Raw genomic sequence first — 20,609 nt, forward strand, 5'->3', positions numbered from 1 at the left:
TGAAGGGACTGGAGTCCGTGTTGATGAAAACACCTTGGTGGCTGTGGTGACTGGCAGTGGCTGCAGCAGCGGAGTGATGGGGCTGGTGCCTTCCCCTGATCAGCCTGGTCGCCTCCCACAAAGGGGAGCGGGCCTAAGCTGTCAGTAGGACATCCCCTGAGGACTCCAAGTATGTGAAATGGGGCAGGTTGGGCTGGGGGACCCCCAACCCCCAGTGCACGAACCCCCAGTGCACGAATTTTGTGCACCGGGCCCCTAGTATTTTTTATAATATTCCTAATGAATATGTAAAAAGACTGAATTATGAAAAAGAGTATCTCTCATTGAGAATCTGAAAATCTGAAAGCACTTTACATATGAAGGACTTTTCTACTATAATTTACATGAACGAAGTTTTTGTAAGTGAGTATATATTCACTATTTTAAGATGAAAGTATCCTTATTCATCTTGGTAAGAAGATTAAATGCTATGCAAGTTTTTCCAGTACGCAAACTTTAGAGGAGTCATACGATGGGTGTAATTTAAGACTCAGAAGACAAGAAATATATTTTGCTCCTTCGTTTTTCTTTTCTCTAGCCTCTTTAAATGCATATGCTTGCATACAGATAGATTTACACACAGAGACATACATGTACACAGGATGAGAATAGAAATAACTGGAAAACTCTAGAGGGGTCTGGTCTAGACAAAGTGATGGAAAAGCAACAGGATATTGTGTCAGGAAGGAGAGCTGCTTCATCTTTTCTGACCTCTGCTTCCATACCCATCTAATGTCCCCTGTATCTCTTCCTATTATCTTCTATCTTTCCACTTTCCCTTTAAATACAGAGTATGGAAAACATTTCCCTTGACCTGAATAAGCATTTATGAGCAGCTATTTCCTGAGTTCAGTGAATGTGTTAGACCTTAAAAATCACCACAGCTGTAACTTTCTGACTAGGGATGATGACATCAGTTAAAATATTATCACAATTATTAAGGATTAAGGTATCACTGCTTAAATAACCCAGGTCTATATTTCCAATCACTTACGATATGAAGACTTGAAAATTCTTACTAATGGGAAAGTGGTAAATAATTTGTGGTTTAAACTGGAAGAGTAAAAATGAAAAGTATGACACTGTGGAGAATCCTAAAAGTTTGTGTCAAGAATTTTTAAAAGTTGTGTATGCATAATAATTTTCAGAAAATACTTTAGCTTATTTTAAAAAATATTTAGTGGGAGACCTGAGGTACAAGGGTAACAGACATCTTTCTGTTAAACTCTAAATTCTAACCAGAATTCTATTCTATCATGTAATAATGCACAAATTGCTTGACTATTTCAACTACCTGTCTACAGAAATTTCTTATGAGCCTATACACAGCCAACTCACCACCCATATATAATTGAACAGAAAAGGCTTGCCACTAAAAGTTAAGAAAAAAAAGATGAAAAATAATTTTAAATATTGAGATGAAGCATTCAAAGAAAAAGCTGGTGTCATTCTCTATCCTAATACCTGTCTTTGAACTATTTCCTTTATTCTTTTTTGTTATTTTAAAATAGTTTTAAAATGTTTTCAGTTACACTTTTACAATATTATATTAGTTTCATGTGTACAACCAAGTGATTAGACATTATATAACTTACTAATTAATAATCCCAATAAATCTTATTCCCAACTGAAACCATACATGGTTATTAGAATACTAGAGGCCCGTTGCACAAAATTTGTGCACTTGGGGGAATCCCTCAGCTCGTCCTGCACCCTCAGTCAGACATCCTTAGCTTTTGCGAAGGCGGAAGAGGCTCCCACCACTGCCCTGTGCTCGCCAGCCTTGAGCCTGGCTTGTGGCTAAGCAGAGCTCCCGCTGTGGGAGTGCACTGACCACCAGGGAGAAGCTCCTGCATTGAACGCCTGGCCCCTGGTTGTCACTGCACATCAAAGCAAGCAGTCGTTCTGCAGTTCAGTCTATTTGCATATTAACATTTTATTATATAGGATTATTGACTATATTCCCTTTACATCCCCGTGACTATTCTGTAATAACCCCTTTTTCACCTATCACCCTAACTCCCCTCCTATCTGGCACCATCAAAACTTTTCTGTTATCTATGAGTCTGTTTCTGTTTGGCTTGTTCATTTATTTTGTTTTATTTATTTAAATATATATATATATATATATATATATATATATATATATATATAGCCATTTTATTGTTCATATTTTTAATCTTTCTTTTTTCTTCTTTTTAATGAAGATACTTTAACATTTCATATAATACTGGTTTGGTAGTGATGAACTCTAACTTTTTCTTGGCTGGGAAGCTCTTTATATGTCCTTTTATTCTAAATGATAGCTTTGCTGGTTAGAGTAATCTTGGCTGTAGGTCCCTGTGTTTCACCACTTTGAATATTTCTTGCCATCTCTTTTGGCCTACAATGTTTCTGCTGAGAAATCAGCTGACATTCTTATGGAAGGTCCCTGCAGATAACTCACTGCTTTTCTCTTGCTGCATTTAAGATTTTGCCTTTAACCCTTGGCATTTTAATTATGATGTGTCTTGGTGTGGGCCTCTTTGGGTTCCTCTTGTTTGGGACTCTCTGTGCTTCCTGAACTTGTATGTCTATTTCCTTCATCAGGGTAGGGAAATTTTCTGTCATTTTTTCAAGTAGGTCTTCAATTTGTTGCTTTCTCACTTATCCTTCCAGCACCCCCATGATGTGAATGTTAGTACTGCTGAAGTTGTCCCAGAGGCTCCTTACATTATCCTCATAATTTTTTTTCTTTTTTTCATTTTACTATTCTGATTGGGTGTTTTTTGCATCCTTATATTCCAAATATCTGATTTGATTCTCCACTTTATCTACTCCACTGTTGATTCCCCATAAATTATTCTTCATTTCAGTTAATGTATCCTTAATTTATGACTGGTTCTTTCTTATGGTTTCCATGTCTTTTTTTGCTGTTGAAGTTCTAAGTTCACTGAGCATCCTTATAACCAGTGTTTTGAACTCTGCATCTAGTAGATTGCTTGTCTCCATTTTGCTTAGTTCTTCTTAAGGAATTTTGTTCTTTCACTTGAGATGTTTTCTTGTCTCCTCCTTGTGTTTGTTTCTATGTATTAGGTAGAGTTATTACAGCTTCCAGGCTTTGTAGAGTGGCCTAATGTAGTAGGTGTTATATACGGTTCAGTGGCACTCCCTGATCACTGAAGTTGGGCACTTGAAGTGCCCCCTGTTTGGGCAGGCTGTGAACACCCTCCTCTTGTAGTTGAGGCTTGATTGCTGCTGGCACACCAATGATAAAGATTTATCTCAAAGCTGATGGGTCACATGACTGGCTATGACCACCATGGAGGATCAGCTGTGCTGGGGCCCACCACACAGAGGAGGACTTACTTCAGGGGGACTCTAGTGCCCACTGAGTCCATCCTTTGAGTGTGTCACTTGTAGAGGTTGTTGGTGGTGTTTCAATGTGGCCTCATTATGTCCACTGGGTGTGCTGGCTCTGGGGCCTCCAGGGAGGTGTAGGTCAGGGTCAGATGCTGCCTGTGTTCCCTCCCAGGGCCACTGTCATGAGTTACAAAGCAATGTGCTGATGGTTGTTACTTGTGTTGGGCTTGGAGATACCCAGGAGAGGCCAAGCTGCAGACCAAGGCCAACTGCTCCTAGTGCTGGGGCTGGGCCACTTAATAAGAGATACAGGTCATGCCAAGTCCAGAATCTGCTTATTAGGGAGATTTTAGGAAAGTCTAAAGTATGACTTAAGGTAGCCAATTCATATGGAAAAGCCAATGGAAAAAGTTTTGGTTGATCTGAAAGCTGGGTGGTGCGAGGTCTCATGGAATCAGCAGGGCAGAGTGCACAGTGTGAGTCAGGTGGATGTAGTCTCAAATATGGTTCTTATCTGCTGGCTCCGTGGTGGTAGGCCTCAGAAAAGGAACAATGGCCTCTGACAGCACTTCTGTGTGGGAAAGAGCTGTCCCTCAACTCATGCTCTGATGCCACATAATTCCATTTTTCTCCTGTATGTCCCTAGTGCCTTTCAAACTGCGTCCACAGTGATGGAGTGAGTGAGTCCATGTAAATCTGTGTGCAAGCCCTTTAAGAGGAACACCTAGGACTCCAGCAGTCTTTGTCTCCCTCAACCTCAATCCCCACTGGTTTTCACAGCCAGAAGTTATGGGTATTCCTCATCCCGTAACTGGAACCCTGGGGGACCACAGCATGTGAGAAATCCCTCCCAATTTTTATTCACTACATGTTGGTGTGGGACCAGCCCCTTCCACACCTCCACCCCTCCTACCATTTCAATGTGGCTTCTTCTTTATATCTGCAGTTATGGGACTGCTGTTCAGATAGATTTCAGGTGATTCTGAATGATGATTATTCTATAGTTTAGTTGTAATTTTGATGTGGAGGTGGGAAGATACAAGTACCCCATTTACCTAGTTTGCCATCTTGACCAGAAGCCTCTTCTTTACAGAATTATTCAACAGTTTTAGAAATTCTGAGATCCAACATGTGTCAAAAGTACAACATGCTTTGAAGTATGCCCTCAAAAACTTGTCTTCTGTTTTGTTTTTAAACCAAAATTTATATAAATGACATAACTTGTCAACCATTTTGAAATCATGAGCCAAATTTTGTTTGGCTATGAAATTAGTTTCCTTCTCCTTTTCCTTTTTTCTTTTACTTTGTTCTGTTTGACAAGATATTTCTAACACTTATGAAATTTGGATTTAATTTGAGATCTCTTTTGACTATTGAGGGATGGATTTATGAAGCACCATGTCTCCTCATTGATAGTTGAATTTGAGTGTTTGTGGTTTTTTTATTTATTTATGTACTTATTTTCTTATTTCTTCATTCATTCATCTCCTTACTTATAGAGAAAATATTAGATAAAAATCCATTTAATGAGAAAGATGGTAGGCAAATTCACATTTAATATAAAAGCCACTTCAACTATTAATCATGATTACAGAAAATTCCCATTGTGACAGAATATCAGTTAACTTCCAAAAACTAGAGGCAGTGACAGCACACATTTTTTAAAGCTCTATTATATAATAATTTTGTGTAAAGAAAGATTATAATACCTAATCTTTGAAAGAGCTTAAATTACCAATCAAATATACATAACCTATTTCATTTGTTAGGGTCTTGATTTTATATATTATTTTGGCTTTGTTTTAACAAATATACTTGACCATAATGAAAATAAACCTGCTGAAGTCTCTGAGGTCTGAGACAAGCTATAACACATTTCTGCACCACAGGGTGGGCTCCTGGGATACCCACTGAGAAAATGCATGCCCACTGAGCATGCCCAGACTATTAAAATGAATTGACATGTTAATGCTGACAGGAAAAGAGCACAAGAGAGCTTGCTAAATTACTGCTCAGTCGGGCACTAGGAATTCCTGAGTGGCTGACTCCTGAGCAAAATCCACAGCAACAACAACAACAAAACTTTATTGTTAAATGCACCAAAACAAACAAATACTAACAGGGTTGTCATGTTAGTAATCCACCTACCCATAAATCACATGGATTTTAATCATACCTGCCACCTTAGCTGCTTATCCCCAGAGAAATTGTTTTCTTTGTGCTCCCTCCTTCATTCGCTTTCAATTATCTGGAAGCTGTTTCACGTGTTTATTTATTTATCCAAAGTTCACATACAGTATGCATGCACAAATTTTCTCCAGGGGTCTGGACCAGGCAGATCATTCGAGGATGCAGTGGAGCGGAGCAGCTAACAGCTCAGATGAATGTACTCAGTCTCAAAAACCTGCGTTGGACTATGATGACAAGGAAAGGGGAGGACAGAAAGTTATTAGTGTGTGTACAATGATTGATTATGGCTTAATATTCAGGCATTTCACCTTTGTACCACTACAGGTAGACCTAAAGAATGTGGAAACAGGAAGTCCTCATGGTTTTCTATGTAAGGAAGAAAAAACTACTTTTCATTTAAGTCATTAGCTTTCTCTTCTGTGAAGGTGGGGTAAAGTTTATTCACTTTTAAATTAATATGCTTGGTCAGTATATTCACTGCATCTACAAATTGTTCAAACTGTCAAATATTAAGATGAGCATAAAGAAGTGACTTCTAACCCTGGGCAGGCAGAGAGAAGATGAAAGAAAGCTGCACACTTCAGATGAAATTATCCAATCTCGACATTGTGTTGTCTAATTCCCATGAACAACTTCAGAAAAGAAGACCAATCTGGCTACTCAAGGAATAAGTAGTGAACTACCCATGACCTTTTCTCAGCTCCAGGAGGTGAAAGAGAAGCACAGACACATTCGGAGCCCATATGTTTTAGACACAAAAATCATTTTATGAGACAAAATTGCACACACAAAAAAAATAGATGTTACATATAGGAAATTCAAGAGGAAAAAACTTTCACTGTATTTTATCTGTCAGTTTCAAAAGTTTTTTACACTATGGTGCATATGCATGTCTGTGTGCCTGTGTATGTTAAACAGGGAGAGAGAGAGAGTCATGATGGCTTTTTATGCACATTCTGATCTATACTTGCCATGCTGTGTATTAGCTCCATCTCTAGATAGAATCTGTTTAGAACACCCATAGAAATTAAAAGGATCACGTGGAGTTTGACATTTTGCAAAATGAGAGAATAATGGATGTATTATATTGTGTGCTTTTCCCTTTTAATAAAAATGTCTAACTGACCCTTGGGAAGCTTGGCTGGAAGTTTAGATGTCTGAATCATTTTTCTTTCTCTTTATGCTCAAAAAGTATAAGAATGTAATTTCTTCAGCTTCATATTTCTTCTGATATTTCAGTAAATTTGAGTTATCTTTGTTGCTCATAAATCATACACTAAATAATCTAAGTTTACCCTAAAATAATGTGGTGCCTTATATAAACTTAGCATCTTATATCCAAATGCTCAGATAATTAAATTTTCCTGCTCTATTTACGTTTACATTTTTCTTCTTATAACTGTGATCAAGGACATGCCTCAAAACATAAGAAGTGTTTGACCTTTAACCTCATGTCTTAACAGGATAAATAATCCATATCATATTGGATGTAAACTTTTAGTCTTCCAAAGTTCCAGATTATATGTACAAAATAAGCAGTTAAGTAAATATTTTTTAATGAAAAACAAATAATTGAGTCACATTTCATAGATATTTTACTATGATACATCTATATTTTATAGTTTGTACTCATGATTTTATATGTTCTATAATCTTCCCTAAATTATATTTATTAATCTGTTCAACAATTATTTGTTGAGCACCAAATATATGTCAGATGGGTGCCAGATCATAGTGTTTTAGGTGAGATAGTACTTAATTGTTGCAATTAAGGATATAGTCCTTAATAGTTACAACAATAATATCTATCAATCTATCTATTGTGTCATTTCAAACATATCAGAGTCCAATAATAGATTAAATTAAATGTGGTTTAGATGTAATAAAATAACCAAAGTATGTCAATAACTTTTTATGTACCAATAAAATAATGTCCAACAAAATTTGGATAAGCTAAGTTTATATTGCTCTGTCTGGATCATATGGGTGAGAAGAAAAGGGAGCCTAGGGCAGAACAAAATTGAAAGACCTCCAAAAAGGCTGAGAAGGAAGAGTGAGAGACACTGAAAGAATAGGGGAGAATGAAAAATGGGAAAAGTATCTTACAAGAAAGAGAATCCAATGCTGTCAAAATGTCAAACAACATAAGGACTGAAAAGGCCTTTTGGTTTAGTAAGAAGATGACATTGTTGATCATGCAGGGGAAGGGAGAGTTGAAGCCAGATTACAGTGGCTTAGAAATAAATAGATGAGAATAAAGAAACCAAAATCAGTGCTGAAAATTATTTTAAAGAGTTTTTCAGTGAGGAGGAGGACAGAGACACAAGACCGTAGCTAGAGCAGGGAACTGAGGCAAAAGAAAGATTTCAGGGATAGCACAGTACAAGTATTTATACCATAGTCTGTGTCTGGCCTCTCTGGAGTCATGTAGCACACAGACAGTGCAACGCCATACAATGGCACTATTATTGTTTGTTTATTTATTAATTTTTAAAATGAATGAATGGAACTTTTAAAAAATAAAACGTATTTTAAATAAAAGAATGAAAGTAGACTACTATTTGTCCCCATACACAAAAATTAACTAAAAATAGATCGAAGACCTAAATATAAGACCTGAAACAATAAATTACACAGAAGAAAAAATAGCTACTAAACTTATAGAACTTGGTCTTAGAGAAGATTTTATGAATTTCATGCCAAAGACAAGGGAAGTAAAGACAAAACTAAATGACTGGGACTATATCAAACTAAAAAGCTTCTTCATAGCAAAAGAAACCACCACCACCAACAAAAAAGGCAGCTAACCAAAAGGGAGACAATATTTATAAACAACAACTCTCACAAGGCATTAATATCCAATATATATAAAGAACTCATAAAACTCAACACCAAGCAAACAATCCAATTTAAAAAATGGGCAGAGGACCTAAATAGACACTTCTCCCAAGAAGATATACAAATGGCCAACAGATATGTAAAAAGATGCTCAACTTCACTAGCTATTAGGGAAATGCAAATCAGAACTACAATGAGATCAAGCCCCATATCTATTAGAACGGCTATTATCAATAAGATAGATAACAACAAGTGTTGGAGAGGTTGTGAAGAAAAAGAAACCCTCATTCACTGCTGGTAGGAATGTGAGCTGGTACAGCCACTATAGAAAAATGTATGGAGGCTCCTAAAAACATTAAGAATAGAGTTGCCATATGACCCAGTAAGTCCTCTTCTGAGTATCTACCTGAAAAATTTGAAAACATTTATTTGCAAAGATATATGCACCACTATGTTCAGTACAACATTATTCACGGTGGCCAAGACATGGAAACAATCAAAGTGTCCTTCAATAGATTATTGCATAAAAAAGTTGTACGTATATACAATGGAATACTGCTCAGCCATAAAAGAAGAAGAAATACTGAAGTTTATGACAACATTGATGAATCTTGAACATGTCATGCTAAGCAAAAGAAGTCGGACAAGAAAAGTTGAGAATCATGTGATTTCACTCTTTAAGGGGATATAAATTTAAAAGCAACAAATGAACAACAATAACAAAAAAACAAAAAAACAGAAACACTCATAAACACAGACAATAGTATGGTGGGTACCAGAGGGGAGGATGTTGGGTGGTGGGCACACAATGCAATATACAGATGATGTATCACAGAAATGTACACTTGAAATCTATATAATCTTATTTATCAATATCACCCCAATAAATTTAATAAAAATAAAATAAAATGGGAGACTCTTTGGCATGGAAACTGGCCAATAATGAAGAACAGGTTAGAGATATTGGACAAAAAGAGAAATATTCAAAACAAGTGCAATGTGGGATTTGCCACAGGGTTAAAATGGGATATCTTATTTAGACTAGAGTGAACTCATGTCAGTTTGTATCATTCGCAGCTTTTCCACAGATGAACACAAGACCAGCTACATAAAAGAGCCCTCTTTACTCTTGTTAAATCATTTATAAATTTTATCTCCATACATTTTTATCTTTTACATTATCAACATGTGACATTATTTAAAGTAGAAAAAGAAAATTTATCTGTTTTTTTCCCAACACTGGAGTATTGTCCATTGGAGGTGCTCAATTAATAGTTATGGATTTTTTAATTTTATAACACAGGTATTTGTGAAATTGTGTTACTTTGTGGAAGAAGATAGTATGTTTGTCTAAATAATGGGCAATTCACATTTTACCCTATGTTGGCAGATGCCAATTTTGTACAAGTGTGTCCACCATCTCTTCCCCAGTGACCCAGATGAATCATCAGGACTGGTCTTAGCAGGTTGTGGCTATCCTCTCAGTCTGCTAAGGAGGAAATTTTTTTTGTGGTGGGCATGTGACCCAGAACTGGCCAATGAGATATGTGAAGAGATTATTTTACAGATTATGAAAAATGTTTCCTTGCTGATAAAAAACAAACAAACAAACAAACACTTGGAGAAGAAATAGTTTATCATCATCTGTTCCACATCATTTTATCTCCATATTATAACTGGAACTAGAGTACCCATCTTTTCAGTATGTAAAGAGCTAACTTGTTGAATTTACTAGGGAAGTAAGAGTTGGGTCAGTGAACAAGTTTAGCCTGATTTTATTTACTCACTTTACTGTGTTTAACTACTACCGTGCTAAGTGACAGGGGCAATAGAAATGATAGCCTTAATTTCTGCTTTCAAAAGTTTATAAAAGACAACCTATCTACATACAGGTGAGAGGACATGAAAATGATTAACAAACATGTTTTTCTTACCTGGGGACAGGTCCACTTAGAAGTTGATTTGGCTATTGACAGATTTTTAGCAAGATGATGCTTAAATAATGTAACATGAGCTTGGGAGTGATACCCAGCACCTTGTGCATATTCTGTTGGGTAGAAGCAAGTAACTGGTCCAGCTCACAATCTAGGGGAGGGGATTATACAGAGTTTTGAAAGTGTGACTTTTTACAGTCATTCTAACGTCTATCTACCACAGCCCACCATCTGGCCATCCATGATTAATGTCCCTCTAACATTTAAAATAAATTCACTCCTTCCAAAGTTCCCAAAATCCCATTTTAGCACCAACTCCAAGTTCAAAATCTCATCATTTAAGTCAGGTCTAGGTATATTCACCAGCTTTATGCTGATGTATCCAAATCAGACCCTTCACTCCCAGTACCCCTTCTTTCCCCACAGGCATGCATCTCCTAAACTCAAAGGGGCCCCAAAGGGGCTTGCAACCAGGGTAGTAATGGGCAGCTGCAATTCGTCTCAGGCAAACACCTGAACCTGTCCCTAAGGCCCCCTATTCTGTGACTCCTTAGTGAGCCAAAGCAGCCAAGTCTAGGTTCATTTCCCCAGCCCTTCCCTTGTTTCATTGTCCCCAGCTTTAATAAGCATCCTCTAAAATTCAAAATACACACATACATACATACATACATACATACATACATAAAATCATGTCTAGGTAAAAATGTGATTTCTGGGTATAATCTATAAAGATTGGCAGGCTCTTGCCCAGCTGGTGTGACTAAGGATTGAGCATTAACCTATGAACTAGGAGGTCACAATTTGGTTCTGGTCAGGGCACATGCCCTGATTGTGGGCCCAATATGGGGTGTACAGGAGGCAGCCGATCAATGATTCTCTCTCATTATTGATGTTTCTATCTCTCTCTCTCTCTCTCCCTTCCTTTCTGAAATCCATAAAAATATATTTTTTAAAAAGAATGGCAGGAATGGCAGGCTCCTGAAGAATTCCTCTCCATCTGTAACTCTGTAACACTAAAGACACAAGTTATTTGCCTCTAACAAACTCAATATAAAATGATGGGGCAGACTAAAAATAATATTTGCAAACATTCCAGTTCAAAAAGGAGGAAAATTGGAGATTAAAAATGTCACTGTTCCATGGCAGTTCTGAAATTCAGCCCAGCAAAAGTTGTGTTTCTTGATTAGATTTAAAGGACTGGAAATAATTCTCTGTGGCTCTAGGTTCCACCCTCTGGCTTTTTGGTTTTAGTTTTTGAGTTACTCTTCCTTTTTCATGAAAGTTAGATTTGCCACTGAGTGGTTTTTCATCACTTCCTGACAGTAGAATTTTGGGGTTCTGACAGCTTCCTTTCACATTTTACTCTCTATCCTTCTTAGTCCAAGCTAATTGTTTTGTCATTGAAACAATTACTTCAAGTACTTTCTGAGTTTCCTGTGAATTCTAATGGAGTTCACATCCCTAGACAAAAGCCAGACCAAATATCTGTTTGATATAATCCATTCTCTACCTTGGTGTCCTGCTAACATGGCTAAGTGACACCACACTTAACTTAGGAGAATCTTTATGGTTGGAATGGGAATCTGTAAGGCACACTGTTAATATCCCTAAATGCCTCTTTTTGTGACTGAATACCCTAGTCTTCTAATCTTTCTGAGGCTTTAGTAAGAGGTTGTAGTCACACCCTAGATTTTTTCCTCGGAGCAAACATTTCTGATAGTGAATCTCTTAATGTTAATTTATATATCTATTTATCTATTACCTATTTATTTATCTGCCAGCTGGAGTGACAACAGTTCAAAAATCATCACATCCTGTTTTTATTAAATAGTTTCTTCCACAATTTATTTCTCTCCTCAAACATTTTCCTGCCATCAGCAAAAATAAGGCAGTATCTTTACTACTTTTCTATATGTCTAAATTAGTCACAAGTTCATATAATGGTAGGAGACAATTTTGCTAAATTCCCTGCCTCTATATAACAGGAAACCTTCTTTATCCAAAATTGAATAACATGTCCCTCACTTTATTTTGATCCTTTATTGGCAGTGTCTTTAATGTCCAAATATCAGCCAATAATCTGTTCAAGTTGGCTGAGGTGCTTTCTGTCATGCTTATCAAAATTTCTTCTGCCTCCATCCACAGCCTGGTTTCAACACCACTTATGTATTATTAGGTACTAGTTTTCTGTACCATGTAACAAATTACCACAACCTCCATGGCTTTAAAAAATCCATATATTTATTACCTTATAGTTTCTGTGGGTCAGGAGTCCAGGCATGACTTGGCTGAGTCCTCTGCAAGACCACAATCAAAGTGTTGGCCAGGCCTATAATTTTCATCTGAAAGCTCAGCAGGGAAGAATTCACTACCAAGTTCACTCAGCTTAATGGGAGAATTCATTATTTCATGAGTATAAGACTGAGGGAGCTAGGTTTTTGCAGGTTTTTGGCTGTAGGCCCTCCTCAGCAACTTGCCATGTGAGCCTCCTAACATGGCCACTTATTTCAAAGCCAACAAGAGAGGAAGTCTTGTAGGCCTTGGCCAGGTAGCTCAGTTGGTTAGAGCATAGGCCTCATACACCAAGGTTGCAGGTTGGATTCTTGGTCAGGGTACATACAAGAATCACCAACAAATGCATAAGTAAGTCAAATAAGAAATCCATGTCTCTCTCTCTCAAATCAATAATAATTTTTAAACTAGAGGCCCGGTGCACAAATTTGTGCACGGGTGGGGTGGGGTCCCTTCTGGCTGATCAGGACAGTCTCACCCAGTCCTGATTGGGGCTGATCGGGGCCAATCGGGGCTGATCTGGGCCGGCTGGCCAGAGGGAGGAACCGCAGAAAGTTGGCTGGCCGGGGGAGGGACTGTGGGAGGTTGGCCGGCGGGGGAAGGTCGGCTGTGGGAGTGCACTGACCAACAGGGGGCAGCTCCTGCATTGAGCGTCTGCCCCCTGGTGATCAATGAACGTCATAGCTACTGGCTGGTCATCCGGTTATAATGGTTGCTTAGGCATATATATATATATATAGAAGAGAAAGCAGTTTACTAGCAAGACAGACAGGATATTATACAGTTACATAACTATGGGAGTGACACCCATCATCTTGCTATATTCCACTGGTTAGTTCTCATCCACTCTCAGAAGAGGAAATTATAACAAAAGTGTGATTATAAGAAGGTAAGTATTGTGGGCTGAATTTTGCTTCCGAAATGTATATGTTAAAGTCCTAATCCTTAGTAACTCAAAATATAACTGCATTTGGAAATAAGGTTTTTAAAGAAGTGATTAAGTTAAGATGAGGTTATTAGGTTAGGTCATAATCTAACATGACTGGTGTTCTTATAAGAAGAGAAGATTAGGAGACAGGCAAGTACAGAGACATCATATGAAGACACAGGGAGAAGATGGCCATCCACAAGCCAAGGAGAGAGGCCTCACAAGAAACCAACCATGCAGAACACCTTGACCTCAGTCTTCTAATCTCCGTTATTTTGAGAAAATGAATTTCTGTTGTTAAAGCCACCCTGTCTGTGGCACATTATTATAGTAGCTCTAGCAAACTAATACAGTGGAGACATTGGAAGTCACATTTAGGTCTGTTTCGCACAATTGGAGAAGATATTGGTGGTTTCAATATATGGTTCTAAGGAATCCTTTGTGTTCTTCTGAGGTGCCGTAGAGTCCTCCTAGAGGGTGGAGGTGAGAAGGGAAAACATACCTGCCTCTATGGCTCCCAATTCCACTTCAATGAGTGAATTACACTTTAATCTGTTCTGTATATTGGAATTCTACATAGTGAGAACTTTTTAAATTCAAGGAATCTCTGTAGGCTTATCCAATGTGTCCTGTTCCAATAATATATTCCTCCAATAGAAATTTTATTGCTTATTAAAATAGGATAGGACTAGTATTTAAGAGAACTAACCTTTGATGTCCACTGTGATACAAACCAGTATAGGAACTTTAAAGAGTTTCCTTCTCTGGCCTATGTGTTTCTTCATCAATAAAATTAGGAGTATGGACAAATGATTCTAGATTTCTTCCCATTTCTCAGCCATATAAATTACAGCTGTTTATATACTTTGTTGTTCATCACTTTGTTTCTTATTTTACACTTATAGGGGAAAGATAATAAGATAATTCTATATTATACAAAGTTTTCTTTGCTTCATAAATAATGACAAAGATTTCTGATAATTAAAAGCAAAACATAGCCCTGCTGGTGTGGCTCAGTGGTTGAGCCTTGATCTATGACCCAGGAGGTCACAGCTCGATTAATGATCAGGGCACACGTTCAGGTTATGGGCTCAATCCCCCCATAGGAGGTGTGCAGGAGGCAGCTGATCAATGATTTTCACTAATTGCTTTTTTTTTTCTCCCTCTCCCTTTCTTTCTGAAATCAATAAAAAAAATTTTTAAAAAGCAAAACATATCTTTGTATTGAAGAAAAACTTTACAATATTTCTCCAGCATTAGAAAGATTTATGAGTTATATTTTAAACATAGACTGTACTTTTTACTTTCAATTACATGTCTTTGGGAAAGAACATAAAATCTATATATATATAAGCCTAAGACTGTTCGACCATTCTATAGGTTGCTATGGTGCACACTGACCACCAGGGGGCAGATGCTCAATGAAGGAGCTGCCCCCTGGTGGTTGGTGTGCTCCCATAGAGGGAGTGCCACTCAGCTGACCCACGAACCCCAGACGCTGGGCTCACAGCTAGTGAGCGCAATTGCAGCGGCCCAAGCCGTTCCCACAGACACTCCCCCTGCGCACCCCTCCTCCATCTGGACCAGGACTGCCATCAGGACTGAATGGTCATGAGCCTGCAGCTGCTTCTAGGTCATGGGCATGCCAGTATCACCCTAGGACAGGCACGCGGAGACCTGCAGCAGAGTGGCAGCGAACCTACCAAGTGGCGGTGGCAGGCGCAGTGGGGCCAGGATGAGCAGGAGCACCATGGCACCAGGCCCAGGCTTGGGCTCCTCCCTGGCTGCCTGCTGTTTCACGCATTACTACATCTCTCAGGGGATGTTGGACTGCCGGTTTCGGCCCAATCCCACAGGCCAGGCCAAGGGACCCCACTCATGCACCAGGCCTCTAGTTAAACTTAATAGATTGGGTATTTTCATAAGTTCTGCCAATGCAGAAGAGTCTTCCCAGCTATTTTTAAGAAAAAAAAATGTTTTTGTATTTTAAACCACAAATTATGGAGGTAAATTTTTATAGCTGAAACATCTCTTCAGTATCTGTATAAAACAAGTGACAAATTAGAAATTAAAAGTAAACTTCTTTTGTTCAAATTCCAGGAACCTCATTGGTATTTTTATTGTTCTGTGTATTTTTGTTCACTGATATGGGAGTTTGAATCAATGAATAATTCTATATATTCACACCTGTAATCTGAATTTACTGCCATTGTTAAAATTTTATAATTTTGCTATACACTGTCAAAACTCATCCCAGAAACTAAGTATACATTTACCTTTCTCTATCATAACATTCAAAATATTTATTTCCTTTAGGCAGTGATTCAAAATTTGAGGTCAGCATAGGTTAAAAAAATGTTAGTGTTATTTTCCATTTGTCACCTATCCTGGTACTCCTATCTTCAATTTCCACAATGAAGGTCCCTGAACAGAACCCTCTAAACACTTAAAAGGCCAAGTTGCTAAAGCTGTATCAGGCTAGCAAAAGATGCTACATTCCAAGGAGTTCTCTGATGTATGGGTGATAGGCCAGGAATAAATTGGCAGTATTTGCTGAATTATCCAAACCCATAGGGGGCAGGATTCCACCTGGATGGGATCCTCTACTGAAGTAAACTCAGGGACCAGCTTTTATGAAATGAAATGGGCTGCAAGGGAACAGCCAAAGTGACGGAAGATTTTGTGCTCAATGACCGTATGGTTTTCATTATCTTGTTCTGGATTAAGAATTCATCCAAGGAACAACCAAATGAAAGCAATGTGTAAACTATGTCAACCCATCCTTGGATGAGTATGTCTATTTGCTCTAGTATATAGTGCTGATTGTGTAAAGGTAGGGAACGGGTAGAGAAAGAAGCAGGAAAACTAAAGGTAATACAAAAAGAAGGTTTGGTAGGAGCAAGAGGAAAGCAATGTGTCAGCCATTCAGCTGTCTCATTATGTAGCTTCCCACACTCACCAAAGATGTAATTCATCCTGCAGGTGCAAACACTGTTGGCTTCCTCATGGACTCTTGACGGATGGACCGGATGTATGTTTCCTTACCCCAGATGCTCTTTAAGAACACTGGCAATGAGATAGGGGATTGTGTGCACCTGAATCAGCACATTCATTGAACAACAAAAACTAGGCAGAGAGCTTTTTCTTTTAATTATAGAAAGATGGCCAATCTAAATACCTTTTTTGAGTCACCTCTTTATAACTGCCCTGAGATAAATATGACATTACTGCCCTGATTACTCATCACCAAGAGACACATTAGAGGACAATTATCAGAACACATGGCAATATTGCATCCTGGAAGAAAATTCACCCTTATGTTTTCTACAGCGTTTTCAAGAATTTAAGACAGATTTTCTACTACAAATTGAGGGGGGGGGGGGAGAGATTTTTCAAGTCATTTGAACAGATAATATTAGAAATGGGAACATTCATTCTCTCTGAATCAGTGTCCTCCCTGCTCATTACCTCCCACCAACTTTGAGGATTCCAAAATCTGAAACAAAACGGATTCTTTTCAGGTTGAAGTTCCATTGACTCTTGGCAAAAAACAACTTCCTGGTTCAAAGAAAAAAGGCTTATAAAAAAGCTCACAAGGCTTCTTAGACATCAAATGGGTCTTACAAAACCACATTTTGATGAGCTAAGTGTAAATGAATCAGAAACACATGGATTGAATTTCCCTTGAAATACACATGGGTTTGAAAATTAAGAGAAAAGTGTTTAGCCAAATGTGTTTTGGGTTTTCTTGAACTGAAAACACTTGAAAAAAAAAGTTGAGGCATTTGCTAAACCCTAATACACTGCTATGTTTGCTCAACCCTCCTCCAAATCAATTAAATTTCCATGAGGCTTCCTCCATTCCCTTGTGGTTTGTCTTGTCACCTCAGTCTTGACACTTTATAGACCAAACAAAATTCCCATTGAAAAAATAGACTCTTGTTCATCTACTTAAATATGAGGTAGCTATTAAAACGCCCAGTGAATCAGAGACATTAAGGGGTGGAAAAGCACCCATTAGGTCATGTATTCTATCCTGAGGTTTGGAGCACAGGCACTCATGGCTCTCTAGTGCTTTATCCAGTGTAGTTTTAAATGTCTCAAGTGACAGGACTTTCTACCACCTCCCTGGGGAGAATATTGTGCGTTCTAATAGATTTTGCCATTAGGAACTGTGTCTAAGTGTATAACAGAGGCACACTGGGATGTCTGGGGAGAAGGGGTAAAAGCAAGTATTATGGATAATTAACTCTTTCGCTACTCCCTGTCAATCACCTATAGCATGTTTAGTAGCTTAGTATAGTATATATTACTAATGAATATGCATTGAGATATGTGTACATTCCATTACTAGTTTTCATACAGAAACTGTTTTATTACTGGTATAAAATTAGGCCTATTTTAATGCAAGACAAAGCTCTAAAATTAACAGATCCATCCCAATAAAACTATGGAAATTCATAATTATATTATCTTACCTGATAATATTCCTTAAATATACATGACCTTAGAAGTCTTAAGATTTGTACTCATCAGGAAATAATATCTAAATGGAACCTGCCAAACAAACACACAGACTATCTGTATGTATGTGCAGGTGTCCCAAAAGATGTATACACGTTTTAACAGCTGATAGCTCAATTTTGAAAATGAAATGCATTTTAATAAACACTGCCTTTATAATTATTCAAAGTGTGTGTATACATTTTTGGAGAAATATACACACACACACACACACACTGAGTGGCCAGATTATTATGATCTCTGAATGCATAATAATCTGGCCACTCAGTATATATGCTATATAATAAAAGGCTAATGTGCAAATTGTCCCCTTGACCAGGAGTTCAACCAGCAGGCAGGCCGGCCAACTGCCCATGTCCCCTCCCCCTGGCCAGGCTGGCCGGACCCCACCCATGCACGAATTCATGCACTGGGCTTCTAATATATATATACACACATATATATATATATATATATATATATATATATATATATATATATACACACACACACACACACTGAGGGGCCAGATTATTATGCATTCAGAGATCATAATAATCTGGCCACTCAGTGTATATATCTATATATATTACATTTAATATATAAAGATATATATATATATATATATATATATATATGTTTACATATTTTTTCCCAAAACTATCTTCTTCTGCTGCTATCTTTATTTTAAACCTCTTTACAGAAAATTGAACTTATTTTAATTTCTGCTGCTTCTAAGGCAGGCATTACATTTGTTAGCAAATATCTATTTGTCTCTTTAGATTCAGAGAAAAACCTAGCTTTCGATATAACTAACATGTTTTCAGAGGTCTTATGGCAGAGTTTACATTAATTTGCTCTCATTCTCATTTTACTTACAAATGAGTTAGAAGTCACATAATGACTTACATGGCCTGTCATACTGCTCCTATGCTGACCTTTTCATGATTCTGCATTGTGAATAAGTGACAGGCATACCTCTTTTCTTCCAGTTATTGCAACCTATGAAACTTAACCAATAAAGTGGCAAGAAGAGTCAGGTAAGGGGAATGGGAAACTGTACAATATCCTTAACTTCTCTTTTTCATCTTTCTCGTACTGGCTTTTCGTGTTTCACCCAACCTTTTCTCTTCCTCTTACTATGAGCTTTTTCCTCTCCATTCACCCTGCCCTGGCATTATTTTGCGCCTCTGTCTGCATTTCTGTCAGTCATACAAAATGTGTCCCCTGTTGGGGTATGGAGTTGGGACTTTTATAGCTAATTCATTCGTGTGTTTTTTTCTCATTTAAGGTTTGGGGGGAAAGTAGGGATTGAGTTGAATAAATGTTTTTCAAAATTATACATTAATTTGAATGTTACCATACTTTTTCTCATTAAACCATCTTTCTAGAAGATATTTTACATATAATTTAAAGCTGAGGACTTGCATTTCCATTATTACATCCTGCATTTCATGATACTTATCATTAGCAAATACAGTTGGGTCATTGTCTTTCCTCAATTACACCACAATGTAAAGTCACTCTACACAGACCACTTATATTACTACCACACTTTTGTTTTACCATGGTCTTTTTTTGCAACAGATTTAGCTTTCTTTTTTAAAATGTTTATTTATTATTTCCTTATAAGTTAATCATCGTTCATCGTAGCTCTTTAATAAGCATCTTACTCCTCTCTGAATTTCTTATAATAATTTCCCTTTCTCTCTTGCTTAAAGGTATTGCTGTAAATATTTAACAATTCCATTTTTCTATTTTTAAAAGGGGATATTGGATTTTTATTATTTAGGCTGGTTGAATTCATACCAAGTTTTTCACAGCAAAGACAAAAAAACATACAAAATTGCTATTTGGCAGCAATCAGGACCAAAAAGGAAGAGAATTACTGTTCTCTCTCTCTCTCTTTTAAAAATCATTATTTGATATTTAAATTATTACAATCTTTGACTAAGACCAATATTCTGAATCAAGTTACTGAATTCTATATTTTACTCTGAATTTATTAAGTTTCTGTGTAAATAAATATTTATGTTGCCACCTAGAAAATGCTTTAAATGATGTCTCAAGTTCAAAAATAACTGAGAAATAAAAGGCTGCATTCTTCATGTAGAGTTAAATTTGGGGATTATGATAAGCATATGATGCATGCTGCTATACTATGGCCACTGGCTTGTGTGTTTCAATATTAGCAGAAGTAAACCAGATTCAGTAATGCATATAATGCAATGCCTTCAGCTTATACAAATTTAGTGAAGTCTGAAAATCTATCAGAATGTTACCTGATGGCAAGGCTGTGTGCAACCAAATTCAAATATGCATATTTACTTTCTAATTTTGATATAATGGATACCTTTAAATAAAAGTCACTATGTAGTTCATCTTATTAAGCACATCGGGTGAGTTATTGTCTGAGAGGGAATTCAAATTCATGATTTGTTTCTTTAAAGTGCTGTTATTCTATCTTACAAATGAATGTTATTTCAAAAGGAGATATTAATAAATCATTGAAAGCCAACATTTTGTATGCTATGATCATTCCA

The sequence above is a fragment of the Plecotus auritus genome, assembly GCF_963455305.1.
Source record: "Plecotus auritus genome assembly, chromosome: 5".
NCBI lineage: Eukaryota > Metazoa > Chordata > Mammalia > Chiroptera > Vespertilionidae > Plecotus > Plecotus auritus.